Genomic DNA, 393 nt, shown 5'->3' with positions numbered 1-393 from the left:
TGGATGGATGGACAGACGGATGGACATGAGAGATGATGGATGGATGGATGGACAGACGGATGGACATGAGAGATGATGGATGGATGGATGGACAGACGGATGGACATGAGAGATGATGGATGGATGGATGGACAGACGGATGGACATGAGAGATGATGGATGGATGGGTGGATGGATGGACAGACGGATGGACATGATAGATGATGGATGGATGGGTGGATGGATGGGTGGATGGACAGATGGATGGACCGGAGAGATGATGGGTGGATGAATGGATGGATGGATGGACAGACGGATGGACATGAGAGATGATGGATGGATGGATGGACAGACGGATGGACATGAGAGATGGATGGATGATGGGTGGATGGATGGACAGACGGATGGACATGA

The sequence above is a fragment of the Myotis brandtii genome, unplaced genomic scaffold, assembly GCF_000412655.1.
Source record: "Myotis brandtii unplaced genomic scaffold, ASM41265v1 scaffold3261, whole genome shotgun sequence".
NCBI lineage: Eukaryota > Metazoa > Chordata > Mammalia > Chiroptera > Vespertilionidae > Myotis > Myotis brandtii.
This window is presented reverse-complemented; position numbering follows the sequence as displayed.